Source organism: Perissodus microlepis, chromosome 1, assembly GCF_051167445.1.
Source record: "Perissodus microlepis isolate ML-2025 ecotype Zambia chromosome 1, ASM5116744v1, whole genome shotgun sequence".
NCBI classification, from domain to species: Eukaryota; Metazoa; Chordata; class Actinopteri; order Cichliformes; family Cichlidae; genus Perissodus; species Perissodus microlepis.
Window position 1 is genome coordinate 22,039,631 of NC_140461.1, and position 18,299 is coordinate 22,057,929.

General features: G+C 41.6%; 1 protein-coding gene across 1 annotated transcript in view; it reads right to left on the reverse strand.

Annotated features, from left to right (window-relative positions):
- igdcc3 (immunoglobulin superfamily, DCC subclass, member 3) overlaps positions 1 to 18,299 on the reverse strand; it is a 69,268-nt gene that overhangs the window by 38,984 nt on the left and 11,985 nt on the right. The gene's annotated exons all lie outside the window — the stretch shown is intronic.

Here is an 18,299-nt window from a genome sequence, read left to right on the forward strand (position 1 = left end):
AACAAGCTCAGTTGCTTACAGAAAAAAAAAAGCAGCGCTGCAACAGACGGCGTGGCCCCCACAGATCCCAACATCAGAGAACCAATCTTGGACTACATAAAGAGACAGAATATCTACCAAAGGAGTGCTGCAACATGCTTGGAGCAACTGGCACATTTTCTGCAAGGGAAATTTATTTTAGTATTTATATTTATTTTTAGTGTGTTGCTTTTTCACAAATAAAGAGCAAGTATTACAATTTCATGGAAAATCCACACTTTAACTGTTGTCGGAGATACTTGGGTTTTTGCACAAAATGGCACTGATTCACTTAATGCACTTCATTGTTGAGAGCTTTAACCTACCTGCTAACCTTACTATTTCACATAAGCCAATTCAGAGACAAGCAGAACGTTTCTGACATCACTACAAATGTGTAAAAGGAAGCTTTTGAAAAAGAAAACAATCCTACAAATAACAACACAATGAAACACATTCAAGAAGTAAAAGCATAGCTATTTCTGTGAGAGCATGCAACCTGCTTGAGAGGATGTGATACATTTTTCTGCTGCCACTGTGCTTGTCCTTCATATGCAGCTGATGAAACATTTTGTATGCAGGTAAGAAATATATGTTTCCAAAATGCATGCTAACGCAAATAAAGACAACATAGATAAGGCCAGCACCATATAGCCAAGCCAGTATCAATATCTCCACAGAGAGCCTCATTCAGCTGCAGTTCACATATCCACTCCCTGCAGAACAAAGGCGGCATCGAAGGTGGAGCCAGCAACAAACTCAATTAGAGAGAGGCCCTCTTCTTCCACAATTCTCCCACCTTCTTCAACAGAAGTGCACTCATTTAAATGTCAACCATAATTAACTTGGAGGAAGAGGGGTTTCTCCGAAAACTGTTAGCATAACAACGGGAACAGACCCCTTATTATTTCATAAGACCCCTCCACCCCCTTCCAACATGTAGCCTGCATTAAATTATTACTTGCAGGACCTTTATGTTGCAGGCAGCAATACCTAATAAGCGTATTTATGCTTGGTTGCTGTCTGGTAGTTCTTTCTCTGACTTCTTGGGCTGGTGTAGCATTAACTTTGTTGTACTGACCTACTGACTGTGTGCACTTTGAATGTTGTCAAGGTTTTCCTGTTGTGCAGAACCAGAAAAGAAATATGTATAGTTTAAAATATGCATATAGAAATGAAGAAAACAAACCTTAACCACTGATGCTGAAGGATGAGAGCACAGAGAGAGAGTGGATACTTCATTTAGAGAAGCACTACTTTATACCAGCGGCTGCAACACTGTGATTATTACATTTCAGTGCTTAATGAGAAGCGTGGCATTCTCAAACACGACTTGACCTTAGATCTTGGAATAGATGCATGGCACTCTAATGAAAATTAAACCATGGTAATCTACTTTTCTTCCAGTAGTTCGCTCTTCATAAGCCATGACTTATGAAGCTGCAGCATATTTCTCTGAAGATACCATGTGAAATCATTTCTCTTAAGAAATGATAAGGCCTCACAAAAGCAGCGGTCCATTTTTACTGGGGTAATTCAGTTTGTTCGTCAGTCTCAAAGGGCCACACGGCTCTCACAATGCCCTACCTAATAAATGTAACTTCACTCTGAAGCATACATGGCTTTAAAGTCACCGAGAGCATTGGAAGTATTTTATCACCAAATCACCATTATGGTCCATTTCAGCTCTTTTTTTTCAATTCTTCCTTCTGACACAGTAAACTGCAAGCTTGGGAACACTTCAGTTTATAAAATGATGAAAACCCACTGTAAAGTTGTCAGAAGTTATTATTGTATATTTCAAGTGGCCCCATAGAAACACTTTTATGGCCTTGCACTTCTTTCTAGACAAAAGCAATCAACAATACGTTCTGCCCTGGCCTGCTGTCATACTGAGCCTGGGGCAGAAAGACTGGCAGAAGGCACTGAATTAAAGCCCTGAAGGTGCTGCCACTGCTGATGAAGGACGCTTAGGTGAAATGGCTAGAAATCCTTCAGAAAAACAATGTGCGGAAAACAAGAAGGTCAAGGTGACCGATATGATGCAAGACGAGCGCTGTCCTGGAATAAAGTCTCAAATTAAGATACAGGCATGCACGCACACAGCTGTGTGCACTGTCCGTGTGTACTGGGAACACAGAGGCACTTGAATGCTGCAGGACAAAGGAGGACCAGTGTCTATAGAAGTCTTTCTTGTGCATCTCTGCCAAGTAGTCAGGGTGTCTGCTGATCTGGCTGTTGTGTGTGTCCACTGACACAACCCTCTAACGGGCCCCACCCTTTGCCCTCATGCATAAAACATAGTCTCTCTAAGAGGCCCACAGTCCTCCTATTATTGAACCCTCGCAAAATCAGACACAATTTCAAAAATCACAGCGGGGTCACACCCACAAATGAATGCATGCGGCAGAGAATTTGATTAACTCTAAAGAAAAACAGCCATTTATAATCTGCACTTTAGTTGACTTTTATGGTGTATGTTGCAGAAGCAGATCAACGTGATTTAGCAAAGCTATAGCAAACGCATACGAAGACATCCAAAGAACTGCTTCCCTAGAAACACACAACCCTATCAAACCTCCTCCTTGTGCTCAAAGCATAATAAAAGCAGTAGACAACAACAATTCATTTTACTCATCCAAACACACACCTCCAACAAGACCTGTTCTGCCATTGTTTGTCTATCTCCTGCTCTGCTAAGTGTTGACAGACACTCTCACATGATTAAAGACTGTCCACTACCAGCGTGACGCCGCCGGCTTAAATGGAGCAGGTCTAATTACTGCAATAGGGGAAAGAATGGTTGGGGTGCATACTAAATGGAAATCCATACACAGGCGCACAGTGAGGAGATCACTCCTCGAACATATGTTTGACAGTTTCTCGGTGACAACCACAAAAGAATGATTGAGGGAGTAATATGAGGGAAGGTCACAGAGAGGAAATGTGAAACAAGGAGCTAAGCTGTAAATCAGATCTTGTCAAAAGTGACTGGCACTGTCCTGCTGCGTGTTGCACAATTTACCATGAAGTCGCATAACAATAAATCGGAATCGGGCCGAAATTAACATGAAAATCTCTTTGAAAGGAAAAAATGTCACCCCCGCTTTCCCACAAAGACGCACAAAGGATGAAATATGAAAGCAAGTGAAAATATACCATCGCTGACTATCAGACTTGAGGGCCGATGATGATGATGCTAAATGAGAAAACCAAGTACAATGGCTTCAACGTTTCGAAAGCAGATTTTTAGCTCTGTCATGTGAGCAGCTTGTATCTATCTAATGAAGAAACGTAGATTAAACGGTGATTACTGAAATGACCCTATTGGTGAAGTTTTGGCTAATAGCCCCAAGTAATGATCCATTTCTTTATCGCTCTGTGAAACACTCACACAAATACTCCACAGATAATAATTAACACCATTACTAAAAACCGCCCAAAACTGCCCTATTTTTTGGCATCTCCAACTGCAACAACTAAATCAGGCAGCCAGATGAGAAATTTTCATGATTTCCAAGCACCTGTGGTCACATGTGGGTCTTCAGTGATAGGACAGCGGTAATGATGCTAGCAGAGGGGCAGATATCCTGCAGTACTGTTCAAAACAGCAGCTGTCGTGAAAAAGCTTCTCCGGTGAACCCCTATGTTGTAATGTCATTGCCCTTCCTTCCATTTGCCTGCGGCCACCCTCCCGCCCCACTCCACATTTTAACCATTCCCAGCTCTTCATCGCACCTCTCTCCCCACCCCCTCGGGTCCTCTCAAGTCTGTGACATCATTAAGCACATGTTGTTCGAAGCGGCAGTGATGACTGCAGTGCCCACCCCACCCCCAACTCAGTAAACCAGAGATGAGACCCATAAATAATGGAGATGGTGTACATGTACGCCGCTATAACGGCGTGCAGAGTCCGTGCTTCCACGGCCTTTAAATAGGTATCCCTGAAATAGCAGGCCGTGTGCTGGGACCCTGGACTTGGCATTTTAATGCAGATGTGATATTTTATTAGCTCCCTGCCCCACTAGCCCCCCACCTCTTTCTCACCAGTCCCGCTATCAGGCTTTGGTTTGTGGTGTGTGATGCTTATCACCTACGATACGTAGGGCTACACCTGGTCTTGTCTATCTGCCTCTGACACACACACACACACACACACACACACACACACACACACACACACTTATTTCCCTCCATTAATGCTTCACGCTGACACATGAACATCAGAACCTGCAGGAGCAAAAGCATGAGCTGAGGTGCAACACCTGCCACCTGAGCCCAGAAGTACCAGATGTTCACATGAATGTGAAGCTGAGAATCCAAACTGATTGATCATTTATATGACAAGTACTCCAACCAATATACTATATGGGTAATAAGATTTATAAGGCAATTTGCATGTGCACGATCCTCTTATTTTTTTTCTGTCAGCTTCACTCTCCATTATGAGAAGAAAAAGGCCCTGTTTACCTTTTTAATTTTTTTGTGATATCACCAACAAATCTGATTTTTATGGTTAATAAATATCAGTGGACGACTAAAATGAAAACAAAATTAAATCCCTTCAAATCTCAGCTTGAAATACAGCAGTTGGTAAACCACTCAACAGACTGACACTACATTTCCAGGACCACACCGCTAACACAGTGTGCAGTGTGACTCTGCTCCATATAGACGGAGAATGAGTCATAGTCTTGTAATTGAATCAAACACCAAGGTATGAGGCCTTTGTGCACAGATGGCATTGAAAAAACACAGAGATTAGCTAAAATTCATACAAACTAAGCATTGTGTCCACTTCAGTTTTGAGTGTAATTTTTCTTAGAGGGAATTAGCAACCTTTGCTTTGCTTTTCTAACAGCTAAACATGTGAACTCTGCCCCTCTCACATTACACAACAGTTTTGATAAGAATATAATGGCCTTTTCTGATTGTGTTGCAGGCTTGTTTGGCTTTCCGGTGGTGTGATTGTGTGCAGTTTGTTGTGCTGATCAATAGTGTTAACCATATTAAGATTGATGGCTGCTATTAGGGGTCCCTGTCGGAGGTAGAGAGAGCAGCAGTCCTACAAGAGTTATCCCTCAGGAGAATGAGACAATATAAATAATGACAAGAACGATGACAAAATATGATGACCAGAAAAAGTGATGAATAAAATCATTTTTACAGTTAGACAGCTAAAGCTTGAGGGGATTAAAGCCAGTCTGGTGACAATGAATTGAAAGATACAGTAATTTCTCACAGCACTGTACTGTATTACGTGGAGATGAAGACCTTAAAAAAATTGGTCAATTAATGAATTACAGTACAATGCAAAATTTTGCTTCCAAGAAGTCAGACTTTCTTGTCTTCTTTTTTTTTTCAAGTCAACTCGTGTAACAGTTCCTTGACATTGGCTGCTTTTTCAGAAGCACCAAATGTAACAAAGTAACAAAACTTTTCAGAAGAATGTTTTGTTACTTTGTTAAGCCACTTACCAGTGACCTATGAATCCTTCAAATATAAACAAGGGAACTAACTGAAGAGATGAACCCATCTTTGTCTACACGTGACAGAAAACTTAGTGAAGAACTAATTTTAAATTAAATCTTTTGTCACTTTGTTACAATTAGCCTGGGACAAAAATGCCAATTAGTCCCATTTCTTTAGCTGAGTCTGTAAAAACTGCCAGTTAGTATTTTTGTATCAAAAAGGTGTTTCCCAAAACTAAATACTGTCCATTTTTTTTCCACGTTTCGTCCACATTTCTCCTGCCTCTGCTCCACCCACAACACCCCCCTTGTACTCCCACTCTAGACCTTAGCCCCAAATCTCCATGCTCACTACTGCAAGTAGACCCTAATTAAAGAGAGCCCTATTAAAGCACAGCAGATGCTGTAAATTAGGGGATTATTCAAATAATTCCCAGGCACAGCTTGGGTAAGATTAGACACAAGCAGGAGAGAAAAGAGGAGAGTGAGAGGGCTGAGTGAGGACAACAGAGAAAGGAGGCTAAAATAACAGACAAGCCCATAACAAGAAAAGTAGAACTGATTTGAAATTAACTGCAACTCCTTCTCCCTGTAGCTGTCAACCTTGTTGATACTGTTTCCTTTTTACTGATTGAGGAAAATAACAACTGCCAAATAAGAATTTTGTGTATTCAGAGACTCTCGAGCAATTAAGAAGGGATTTGATGCAAGAGAACAAAAAAAAGCGGGCCTTTTGAAACATTTAAGGCCAAACTAAGCGTAAAACTCCATACTCATTAAAAAAACTTCAAACACCTCCTCATGACCATCGCAGCTGGCTTCATTGGACTCAAAAACTGTTTCGGCTTTCCAAAGACTTACGTTGTTTATTCTAGAAAACAGCTGTCTCTCTTTAACATGCAGGTGCATGCGCCTAAGCTTGTTCTTTTATCGCATGAGCACATGTCCAGCCTCAGTGTCGCCCAATGCCTGGATTATACTCTGTTGGACATGCACGTGGGCAGCTGTGGATAGTGTGGACGTTTTGTTGTTTGTACTCTAATAATTATAATTCCACTTGAAGGATGCGTGCGCAGTTGGTGCCTTTGCAGCTTATTTTTAGGGCATACACCCCCCCACCCCCGGTGATAAAATTTGCATCATCCGGACACTAGAGGACCCTCGCACACTCGCAGGAGAGGAAAGTATATCAATAACAGTGACGTAGGGTCTCGTGGGGGTTCATCCAGTGTGCACTGTTTATCGTCTCAGACACAGAGCCCAAGGGCCTGGATGAATAAATGATGAGTATGCACAAAAACCATGCGTATGCTTTTTCCCACACGTGAAATGGCATTCATAAAGGAAGAATGTGTAATTAGATTGTGTGCATTTAATGCATGATTCACACCATCTAAACCTTTTTAGAGATTAAGCCTGACGTGGTGAATTAGACAAAGAATTAAGTAAAAACAGAAACAAAGTGGCCTTTATTGGTTATAATGTTATTAGTAATACACTTTTAATGCTAATTGTTAGGGGTGTAAATAGCTGCAGCTGTGCATACTAATCATTCACTGGTCTGATGACCTTGTTTGCCTCTCTTCCTACTGTGACCATTTCTTTTGTACATCTGCCAGAGTCCTTTGCTCTGAGCTTACACAGTTAATAACCTCAGTCCCTTTTTTTAAGTCTTTGGTGGTTTTTGTTCTTTTTTTTTTCATCATCCCGGAAAGCCACGTTTCTTTTTCTCCAATTTTCCAATGATCATTTAAAAAATCACATTCCATGAAATTGTGTGTCTTCTTGCTGCTGTTTTCATGGGCAAGTCTAATAACTTGTGGGACAAACAACATGTTTGTATGCAAATGATTAATTAAGGGACTGTCTACATCCATTCGTGACTACAGATTGGGATGGAAATCAGTCTTGTGCACATGCATGCAGCTTTACAGTGATTGAGATTTATCAAAGAGGACCACAGATACACACGGCTTTACAAAGCTGCCAAAAAGAATGCAAATGTACATTTCTGCCTGTCGTGTGACTAAGACGCAGTTTTAGCCGTTAGCCAAAGCATTAATAAGGTTTGGCCCTGCTGGCCGTCTTTATTTGCGTGCTTACATTTTGTGCACTTTTGTATTCTGTCCTCCTGCCGAGTATAGAAGAGGAGAACTGAGTTATAGGATTAAAGCATGGCACCAAGCCACCCTGTCTTGCTTTAAGTAGGAATGAACACAGCAGTGATGCCACTAGAGTACATGGTGAAGGAGAGCTCCACTTCACACATCACACATGAAGAGAAACATTATCTGTGCTCGCTTTCCAGGTCTTCAAAGTGTAGAGGAGGTGCTGTGACTCAAGTCATGTTTGCATAATTGTTCAGTTTGGAAGCAGCTTGGCGTCCTCCTTGATATGCTGCTCATATTTTCCACTATATTGCCACCTTCTGCTGCTCTTTCTGAGTTTTGTTTTTATCAGTCTTTCCCTGTTAAATGTTATTTTTTTGCATATCTGAATCAAGAATCCAAGGATGGGGATGTGATATTCTGCACATATTGGAAAGCCCCCCCGACCCCCCCACCCCAGGGTATTTTTGTGTAATGTTCATTTAACCAGGAAATGAAACTCTTCATATTTAGAATCTCATTCGCAAACGTTTCTGGGGCCATAAATAGGCAAGAATGCTTTTTGTGGTCGTGCGTGAAAACAAACGCTCAGAGAAAATGTGAAAACATCAGACATCACGCAAATACCATACAGAAAGGACCAGAAACCCGAACACAGGGAACCAAAATCACTAACCAATGAGCCCCTGTGCTGTCTCTGATATGAATAACATTTGTCTTGACTTGAGTTTCTGCCTCTTGTCCACAATCTAAATTTAGATTAAGAAAAAGATCAAATAAATGAATAGTTAAAGAGGACATGAGGACACAAACGGGTCAGTGAATGAACATTTCTCCCATTAGTAGAGCCTCTCATAAAGAATGTGATCTCTTCTTGCTTAACTTGACCCACTTCTTTGTTTATCCCTTGGACACATTACCATGTTATTATGTGTGATGGCCACAAACACATTAATTAATTAATTCATATGGCTCCAAAAAAACTAAATAAAAGTACCAGCAGTCTGGTCCAAGGTAAAATCATTATTCAGCTTACTTATGTTGATACAGGATGCATGGGAGGAAACTAAATGTTTTGTACCTTTACAGTACAGTCCTATATATAATTCGCAGAAAAGCATATTCAGCTTTTCGGAGAAGATAATAAAAGAAAAATGAGCAGACAGTTGAAAGCGGGTCAGGTTTTGGGCTGTTAATGTCTGACTTTTTCCTTAACTTGCGAGGCAGCTGAAAGTAAATCCTTAAACATAATGAAATTCCTTTCTCTAGAGCGTTTCAGGGAACAATGGGCTTTTTCGTAAGCGTCCTCAAATTCATTTAGTCGTAGAGGAATACATTTCACTCGCAGTTCCACTCATGCCGTACGCATCGTGATGATTTTCATGTTTTCCAGTTGATTTTTTTTATTTTTTTGTTAAACCTCCTACTCGCCGCACATTTATTGCTGACAGTAAAAAAGAGAAAAGAGTCTACAATCTTTTTCACACCTGATTATTGCTGGGAAGCACCATATGTCTTCTCCATGCAATTGTCTTCTTCCCCAGAAGTCACATATCTAATTATCACCAATACTTGTGCTTCAGAATTCAAATGAGTCGCCTCTCCTATCAGCCGCATGAATTATGTGCTGTCCTCCATTCAGCTCATTCGCCGTATGCTCTCTGCACAAAAGTAAAACCCTACATTTCTTAATCCTTGACTTGCCGTTTGTTGAAATATTTTCCAACGTTTAGAGTTATCTGGGGTTAAATGAGATTTATATTCAAATGGAAATGCCACTAAATTCTTCTTTGGATGGTCTACGCCTCTTGTTTTGTGAAGCCAGAAATGAGCGAGGACCTCAGACAGCAGAGGCTCTGAATAACAACCTGGGTGAACATTTGGCATCACAATTCTCCTCAGTCTAACACTCATTACTTCCCCCTCATTAGAGGACAACTGTTGGGTTGGTAAGCCACGCTGAAGAGGCCACGATGAATCTCCCACGAAAAGGTTTTTTTTTAAATTTGTGCTGCTGTGTCTTGATAACAGAATGCTGCTGAAAAGAACACAAATGTAAAACTTGAATTTTTTTAGATACATATGAACGTGTGTGTATGCGCTGCTTTCTGAGAGTGCAGCACGCAGCATTAACTACACATCTGAAAATGACTTTGAAGGGAGGCGCTTGGTCTGAACCCTGAGTAGATGGATGACCCCACATCTGGCACTCCCATGGGAAATCTGAAAGACGCAGGGCGGGACCGGTCCGTGCGCTCCACTGCATCTCATAGCACCCTTAAATGCTTGCTCCCCAAATGGCTAAAACGGCTGTGTAAATCTCACCTCTGCATCACTCCATCCCTTACAACACAACAGAAGTCCCAAAAGGGAGGTCCAGTTGGCCTGGGCCCCCAGTTGTGCAGTTACCACTGGGAATTTATCACATCACAGCTTCCAAACATGCAAACCCGCGAAAAGTTACCCGAAACAAATCAGTCACTGTGACAGATTTAGAGTTTTAATCCTGCTTGCGGGGTTTCCAATACATCCACTTTTTGTTTCCCCCAACATTGTGGATCAGAAAAAAAACCTTAAAGGATTTTTCTTTGCACAAGCTAAAGCTAAATCAGCAAAATATGGATTCTTGTTAGGATCGATCGTTTCTTGAAGCTATACAAAACAATAACGGCGTCAACAGCAAATGTAAGCACTAATGCTTTTCTAGATTCAGCATTAAGACCCATAAATTTCCCAAGTCTGAATTATAATTTACTATAAACAAGATTTATGTGGCTGCTTTCCATTCAGTGTATGAGCGGGCTTTGCCTGAAAGCAGGTAAACAGCCACTGTAGACAGCAAAAAAAAAAAAAGATACATCTACTGAAATAATTCATCTTTTATTGGCTTTTTTTTCTTACTCTATCTGCATTCATAAATAATGGCTGACTCACAGAACTGTAACTCTTTGCCCTGATATCGACTGGTTACACGAGAAGCGGTGCCCAGAGACGATAATGGATGGGTTTCCAGGATTTCAATGTAACTTCTCAAAAATACAAAATTTTAATTGTTAAACAGATCTGTGAACAAGGTCTCTCGTGACTGTCTGCATTAATGGAGAATTTAGATAACATGTTATATGGAAATAACATGTAAATATACTTAAAAGAAGCTGATTTCAGCATTTTCTTCTCATTTACATTAAAATATATTTGCTTTATGTAGCACATCAGAGTATTCCAACAATGAACGATATCATAGTGATGCTAGACAGAGTGAAACCCCTCAGTGAACCAACTCCAACCATGCACTCTTAGTTAGCTGTCCAACAAGCTGATATCTTTGCATCTTTTAAATCTCTGCAAGTCCATACCTGCCATTGTCACTTTCAAATATTCATGTATTTGGTGTTTAAAGCAAATAATTTGATTAAAAAAAATGTTTGACAGAAAACTAGAAAAAATATACTGACACTATGTATATTTTGCAGGCACTAAACAAATAGAATAACTTTATATTGTTTCCAATCATGACCCAGTGTCCTGAACTATACAGCAAAGCCACACATGCAGTTAATTTTCATCCATGCGGTCCATCTGTACGTCCTCAAGTCTTCATTTTGCCCCCTTTGTGGTGTCAGTGAATGTAGATAGCTATCTCACAGGGAAAAGACACATGCATTTGCTTATCCGTACTGTGCAGACTTACTCTCATTTTAGACGTCTTTCTTCCTTTTTTATCTTCATTCTTGCTTCACTCTCTCACCATCACATCCTCATCAATAAGAATAGGGAGGTAATTATAGTTTTTAAAAAGATTTTTTGTCCATTATTTAACAAGAAATTACTTTAACAGAGGACACAAAGACGTAATATTTAAATCACCTGTTTTGTGTATCTTAGTAGCGATTACAGACTGTTTTTATGAATGGCAGATGGGAATTATAAAAATAAGAATCCATATATATGCCAAGTATATCTAAGATATTATAAAGTAGAATGGTTGTTTGATGAAGCAGTGGTGTGCACAAGATTGTCCATTAAAGACCTGAAGCTGTGGTGGTTGTGTGCGGTGAGTTAGGCTCGTTCATTTCTCAGAAATGATCCATGTTACTTAGACACCAGCCCTGGGACACGCTGTCACTTTTACCCTCAGCTTAAAACACGTGGACACACTTATTCACGCATGATGGCTTCTATATGGAAAAAGGTGAAGAGACTTAGTAACATGCACAGAAATTAGTTTCTCTCCCTCCCTTGCACGGACACGCACACGAGCACATGTACAATTGCTCACACCAGTCTCTATGCCGTCAGCTCAGCTGACAGCAGTAATGAGTTTCTTCTCTGCGTAAGCCAACTGGCACCCACTCAGGGGAATTTATCAGGCTGAATTGTGGCCATTAATCACAATCCTGGGCAACACATTGCCATCAAGTGCGTGGCAAAGAGAGATGCATAGATGGGGGGTGGGGGGGATACACTGATGAGAACGACATGAGAGAAAAGAAAACATAACAGTGCTGGTTGGGTAAACCACCTGCTTCTTTCTGGGCTTTGCCTGATGCTGAGCTAAATGGAGGATAAAAAGACAGTGAGAGAAAAAAGATCAGACCCTGAATGCCGTAAATATCAGCTCAATTACTCCAAGAAGAGATGCTGTGACATCAATCACGGCGACAAGATTGGTGGAAGATATTTCTAGCAATTGCTTTGTGCTGTTCTTAACTTCTTACAGGAATACGCACACACATATCCATGTGCACTGAAAGAGATGAAAAAAATGTATGCGCTGAAGACTGGAAAATATTGCGTAACAGGAAGAGAAGCAATAGGGAATAATGTCACAGCAGCTTTTAAAGCCTATGGAGCATCTTAGGTAACAGCAGGTGCTGCTAATGTATGGAAAACTGCCATCACCTCATTTTCCAATATTGAGTCACTGACACCAACACATCCTCTCAGTGAGATGCCTGGAAACTCAAAGCCCGCCTCCCATTCCTCTCTTTTCACTATCTTTTTAACCCTCCCTTCTTCCCTCCAGCTGACTGCGGTCACCAGGGATATTACTGCCCCTTGCTCATTCGGGGAACCCAGCCCCCAATGCTCGCCTCCACCCTGAGCCCGATGAATCCATGATAATGATAATATGCAGTCAGTAACCTCCCCCCCACCTTAGCCCCCTTTGTACGCACATGTGTGTCTCCCCCTGCCACGCCCACCGCATGGAGCTTAGCTCACGTGAAATCATGAGAAAAAAATCACCACAGAGGAAGAAGAGGAGCAGAGAGGAAAGGCAAGTGCAGAGCCTGTCACAACCGCTTAGTGTTACAAGACGGTGGGTGAGAAATGAAAGCCCTTTGTCTCTGCCGCTACCTATAGCGGGTGCAAACAAAGCCTGTGCAGACACTACATTCAGCGACAATTTGCTCCATCTGATAACGCGACACTACATGCGGGGCCCGAATAAACAAAGAGCAGCTTTGGATTTACATAAATTGAGAGAAATATTTTGTTTCTGAGGTCCAGTGAACAATGAAATTAAATGAAGGCCTTATCTTTACAGTGATTCCTGTAAATCAAATTCCTGTCAATCAGTGAGGATTAACGCGAGATCACAATGATTAATTGTGTTTTCGAGCAGCCAAGAGGGATAATTTTAGTAACTTCCCTATATAGTCTCCTGTCAGGAGCACGCCTCTGGGCTGCAATTACAGATTATATTTATGGTCAATTAATCTTCACCCGGGAATATGGAAAGCCAACGATTGATTAATTTAATAGCACTAAGAATACTCAGTTAATATTTCTTTTCCACTGAGATCACTTCTTTAAGGTGAAATTTTGTGACATGCTGTAAAACGCATCTTTAATCAAGAGTCCTGTCTGAGGAAATCCCGCTCAAAAACACGAGTGTTTCAGTATTCGTATAATTTATGTCCACTGACAAAGAACGCATAAGCAACCTGTAACATGGACTCTGTTGACAGTCATGCTCTCATCTCATCTGTTCCTTGCAGTGGATAGGAGGGGCACAACTATAAGCTGTCAGACATAAGCACATATCACCGACGCGTCCAAATCGCCATCACCCTCTAAAGCTGTCTTACCTCTCACAAATAATGCCCATGCTGGAAAATGGAGAGGGCCATTACACCGCTAGTATCATGTTTCATCTTTTCAAGCTGTGGCAATGAAATGGTCTGCCTTACGACTTACTAACACATGACATGAAACCACTTCTGCAAAGAAAAAAAAAATCTGAGATACATTCATAAAAATGATTAAAGACTGCATTCAGACGGATGATACAAATTCTTTATAAGGTTACAAAATAAACACATCTCGCCTCGCAGCGCTCACTGAAAGACAAATTTTTAAAACAGCTCTTGCAAAGGATCCGACACTCTCAGCTCCGTCACATGAGGATTGGAAATTAAATGTTTCATTGATGCTTTCAGAGTGAAACACACCTTCATGTTAAGGGAAAGCGGCAGGTCAACGTATTGTATGTACAGTCTCTGACCGCAATCCTGCGCACATGTCCTTGTCAGATCATTTAATTGATCGCAAGCGAAGGTAATGTGCGAGTTACAGAGATGAATTACGAGCCCGGGGTCGGGGGAGCAGTTTTCCGGCATGTTCAAACGGCAGAGACGTGCTTCTTTGAGCTAAGTGAGCCCGATGTTGCCTTGTACCCCTGGTGACTGTCGAAAGCAGCCCTGGAAACAAAGCTGTGGGGGTCAGAGGTCCCGGCACAGCATCGGAATGGAATGTTCCTTCCTGGTTCAAGGTCCAGCCTTCAGAGCCGGAGAGGCCGAGGGATCACTCGAGACCACCGCCACATGCTCCACCTATTTCACTCCCTGCTGCGCTCCACTTTCATCTGTCTCACCTATTCCCTGCTTGGATTTTCACGCGGCTTGTTTTGCTGTGGCCTTAGGAATATTTTCTTCGTTCCTCCCCCCGTTTGAAATCATTTAAAATGCTCACAGATTTTATAAGTCTCTGAGCATCATCCGCACTTGTATAATGTGTTGACATTCTCAAATGCTTTATTTCATACAACCCAGTGTCCAAAACCTGTGGACAATCAGTTCACAACAGCGGAAGAAAATTTTCCACTATAACCTCGACTGCTCTGTATCTAATGTATACTGACGAGAAATCACTCTAAACAGCAGAACTCATAATTTATAATGCAAAATTGTAATGAAACTGCGCATTTTTCAATTATTAGATTTCCCCAAAGTCATACAGAACAGAGCTAACAGAACTATAGACACTGCAAACAGGTTGCCAGCAGGAAACTGGCCATCTCAGAAATCTTTCATCCTATGCCAGCAGTAGCCGCTTCTAATTGGTTCCTGTGGAATTCGTTTTATCCCTGACGACCAACTCTGCACACACTGTGGAGCCTGACAGGCTTTTACCCCCAAACGCTTCAAATACGTGTAGTTATAGAGGGAAGAAAGTAAAGATTATGGACCTCAGTGAGTTTATGCTGTTATAACAACTCCTCGTTTCAGACTGACTGTAAATGCAACAACAATGCATGGATGCTCACATGGAAGCTAAAGTATTTCAACACGGCAAAAAAAGAAAAAGTTACAAAAGAATTTGGTCAGCCCAACTTATCTTACCCCAGTTTACTTATTGAAAATATACACACTTTATTTTTTTTAAATCAGTTTAATTATCTAGATTTTATTTTTATTTATTTATTTATTTGCACTGCTCAGAAATGGCACAAAGGGCTTCACAGGCTGTGAGTTGCAACCACAGTTGTAAGAGGCTGGAGACAATAGCTGACCCAAGACAGGCTGAGAGTCTGTCACAGGCCAACAGAGAAAGGCACACACTTCACATCTACTCCGCCGCCAATTTAAAATCAGCAATTAACTTAACATGCATGTGTTTGGATGGAGCACTCTGAAAAAAAACCCACGCAGGCACACACAAAGGCCCCAGCTGGCCAGGAAGTCTGAACCCAGAGCCAAAAGTTCTCAAACTCAGCTGAAGAAGAGTGTACGCTGAACACTACAGTATTCATTTTATATGAAACTGGCCTATATAAACTATGAAAGGAAGATAATCACACTAGGATAATTAAACTTAGATAAATTAAGTTTAAGCATTTCAACAGACTTCCTGTGACACTCATAAACTTCTTTTCTCTTTTGAAAACAGATCTAAAGGAAATTAGAGAGCTTTAACATGTTTTACGATTATGTCACAGTTTTATGATGTCATGATAACAAAAGTATCTAACTACAGCAAAGGTTAGCATTAAATTCAATATCTATGGAAGCAGGGTTGCAGGCTGTGCAGCAACATGTAATCAAAAACAACTTACCTGTTCCATTTAGACGTTACAGTAGTAAGAGCGCTCATTGTTTATATGTCTAAGAATGGAATTCCCTTTTTCTTAGACTACACAACAATATAAAGGTGACATGTTTACTTTGAGGTCATGACTTAAAAGCTGTAGTGTGTAGTCACTCAATCCTGTCACTTTAGGGCAAAAATAGCTCTAATGCGCAACTCAGTCATTATCGTCGCATGAGCAGTGTAAAACACTGCCATGCATCTTCCCTCTTACTGAATCAATAAATTAATCGATCGATCAGTCCTGCAGCCAGTATTGTTTGAAACGTGTAAATATCAGCAAGATCAAAAGCAACACTGAAAATGTGACAGGCACAAATAAATATCTTTACTGATATTTACAGAAAAAAAGACAGGCTGCTGCATCGCTTATTTGGGAAAGGGCGGGCTTCGTTCTCTGGTGCAGTGGCAGGGTTGGGTCATTTTATTTCACAGCCAAATCCAAGGTCACTGCCATTGCCCCGGGGCAATCATACCCACTGGGGAATAAGACCGAGTGTTGGAAGAGGCGAAACGTGATGGGAGTAGAATTTAAAAGAAAAAAGGGGAGGGGTATTCTGCCCTAGTGCACACAAAAAGGTCACCGTTTCCCAGATAAGGACCCCCTCTCATCGTCCAGCCCCTTATGACCTCTGACCCCTTTATTTCTACGTCAATGCCAAAACAGAGGGGGAAGAAAGAGGCAGGAGGGAGCACGGGGAAACACACCCACCCAGAGTCAGGAGTGACAAAAGGGGGCCTCAGCCACAGCTAGCTGTGTTGGTCAGGAGAACAAACGGTCAGGGCCACCGTCACAAAGCAGAGCCACCAGAGGCTGAACATCTCCACAGCCTCTGCCTGTTCCCAGCCACTCCACTGCCCCTGCATTTCATAAATGACAATAGCTGCTGGTCTGCTCCGAGAGGTACCCCAACACACACAAACACAAACAGAGCCGAGATAGTGGGAAAGAGATGGCAGAGGCCCAAAGGAGAGCTGCTGCCTGCCCATCACTGACAGGCCTTTGTCTCAGACTCTTCTGCTTGTTGGCAGAAAGATTTCCTGATCCCTGCTTAAACAAAATGCAAAACTGGACTGAGGGCCCCCCTGTGTGTGCGTGTGTGTGTGTGTGTATTTTGTGAAAAACTGAGAGGGCGATAATAATATCCACAACTGGCTCCACCTCCCGCCTGTCTTTGTCCTTATTACACATTTTCACAGATGCAAAAACAGAATGCATGCCAAGAAGGAGACAAAAAGAGGGGCCTTATGTGTTTTTATTGGTGGATGGTGCAGACCCCTGTAAAGACTTTTAACTGCGCAATCTGGCCATAAAGGCTCTGTTAAGTGTAGTGAAGCGCGGTGACGGGGCAGTAGCGAGAGCTAACCAAGCCCTTCGTCAAGCCTGGAATCACAGGAACAACATAACACGCGCTCAAAACAAGCTCACGCGTCCTTATCTTTCTATCCCTGGGAGGACGCGATTGATAAAAATGACTTCCTGCAGCCAAAAACCTACGTGGTTCAAACCATAATATAAAATCTTAATGATGTGGGGCCAAAGCAAAATTCCACATTTGGAGACTAGTCCGCCTCTTCCAACCTTTGGCCTGGCCTCTGCTCTCTCTTCTTTCACCTCTCACCTCTATTACTCAGGAATTCCTCCCATGAGCCTTAAAAGTAGACAGAAGGAATTTTAGGCCCCCTATTCATTTGTTTGTTTGAGAATAGCTGGGGTGGTCCAGAGACGGCCGCAGACTTCATTAACAGAGTGCCACTTTAATCAAGACACACAAGCAAAGGTAGCATCATATGTACGTACAAACAGAATTGCGTACACATCCACTGACAGTCATACACAGGTTGAACTTGAATTTGAGACTAGAGCTAACCTGTTGTTTCTTCCTTTTCACGTGTTTGTTTACCACACTGTCAAATTCAAGGCACATCGAATAATCTACATCGAATAATGTCTAGAATCTACCTAGCGATGAGCTGTTTCTTTGAGGCATTTACTTTCTAAATTATGTTATTCCAGGCTGTGTTTTCCAGAGGTGACACAAAGAACTATGAAATATGTAGAACAATGAAATCTGAATGAGCTACAGAGTACACAGCTGCTGAGAGCAGCTGCTTAGAAAGTTGGCGCACTGACAAAAAGAAGCAAAGTTTGTGTATGCGTAGATATCTGTTTATCAATTTGTTACATATGGTGCACGCGTGTGTGCGTGTGTGTACAATGTGCGTAAGTTTTTTTCTTAGTTTTGTGGCGCAGATTTATTTGCATTTTCAAGAGGGATCCCATAAAAATAACAGTGATGCGATTAAATCCATGTCACAACTGAAGTGCCTC